The sequence below is a fragment of the Octopus bimaculoides genome, chromosome 17 (genome assembly GCF_001194135.2).
Source record: "Octopus bimaculoides isolate UCB-OBI-ISO-001 chromosome 17, ASM119413v2, whole genome shotgun sequence".
In the NCBI taxonomy this organism is placed as follows: domain Eukaryota; kingdom Metazoa; phylum Mollusca; class Cephalopoda; order Octopoda; family Octopodidae; genus Octopus; species Octopus bimaculoides.
This window is the reverse complement of record NC_068997.1, coordinates 33,528,637-33,530,495: the sequence shown is the minus strand read 5'-3', so window position 1 is coordinate 33,530,495 and position 1,859 is coordinate 33,528,637.

The following is a 1,859-nucleotide window of genomic DNA, read 5'->3' as shown; positions in this document are numbered from 1 at the left end:
TATATATATATATATATATATATATATATATATATATATATATATATATATATGATAAATATATATACATGTGTCTCGTGTGAGTGACCCTATGGAATTGGAAAGACTCATACAACACTTCATCTATCACATGCAGTTCTCTGGTTACACCCAAAGAGACAGGATTAGAGTGTACAAAGGAGCCAGGACTAAGTACAACGCCATCATAAAGAGTGATGCTAAGGAGATCTACCTGCTGTACAGGAGTAAATCCTTGAATAGTACAGAAAGGACCAGTAATAAGATAAATAAGGCCAACACTTGGTATGACAACAAAAAATACCAGAGTGTCATGTTCATTGATGCTACCCCTGATGGCAAACTAGCACACCTTTTTGAAAAACATTAAGGCTAATCTATGAATTAAAGTAGTGGAGAGGCCTGGTGCACCTTTAAAGTCCCTTATCTGCCATATCTATCTCTTTGATAAGCCCCCCCCCCCCGCATGGAGAACAAGTGTATAGTATGTAGGATGAAGCTACAGGTTAACTGTAAGGTTAGGAATGTAGTGTATAGCTTACGATTTACTGGGGGCCAGTGTAAAAACATGACAACTACCTACATAGGAGAGACTGCACGCAGCATAGGAGAATGTATAGGTGTACATTGGCCAGAGCTCAAAGAAGGGAAAAGCTTGTCAGTGCTCTACCAACATGCTCAGGTAGAGCATGGTGGTTTGATTAATAACATAGAGGTTAAAGTACTATCGACACATAGAACTGACATGACACTTAGATTACAGAAGCTACACACATTACAGTAGACAGACTGAGCCTCAGTAGAAAACATGAATGGAACAGTAACACCCACCACCACATCACACCACAAGACTAAAGACAGTAGTGATTTGAAGAGAGAGGAAAGAAGGAAGAAGAAATAAAACTGTAAATAACAGAGACAGAGATAGATAAAATAAATAAATAAAACTACATAAAGGGCATGGATACATACGAAGCAAACCCATACACACACAAATGCACATACATGAAACTTCATGGACAGCTGCATGCTGTCAGGCACACAACTAACATAGTCAGCAGCAGTAGCAGTACTGAGGATGGCAATACCATGGACAAACACACATGCACAGAAGAATACAGAAACTGTACCATTTTTTTTCCAGGTCTTAGGACAGCAGCAGCACTATGGGGTGAGAGGTTGGGGTTGAGGGGTAGGCCACACTGCTGCTAAAAACTATGACACACACACATACACATACACGCAAACACACACTGGCGTGCGCGCGCACTCTCACACGCACACACACACACACACACAGAAGGACACAAACGGATGCGCACATAAAGATACACATCTTAGAAGAACGGAAATGAAAAGTCGCTGAAGAGGCCACAGATGCGTGACGAAAGATTTCGGGACAATGGACAGGCATTGAAAAAATAAAATAACAGTAATAAACGAGTGTAGAAAAGGAAAAAAAATGATGGGGGGGGGGGCAAAAAATAATAAATAAAATGACCATCTCGAAGTCCAACAATATAAATACATACATATATATATATATATATATATATATATATGTATAGCCAGCCCACTTATGCGTACCTTTCCTTCATTGGACACTAAACTCCGCTTGCGAAGACCTGTTGAGGCAAGTGAAATCGAAATCGAACTAAATTCGACGACTGGCACCCATGCCAACGTCGTCTCCTTCACTGGATACGAAACTCGGCTTGTGAAAACCTGTTGGGGCAAGCAAAAGCGAAATCGTGATGGCACCTGTGCCCAGCGTGGCCTTCCTGGCACGTGTAAAGACATTCGAGCGAGATCGTTGCCAGTGCTGCTGGACTGGCTCCAGT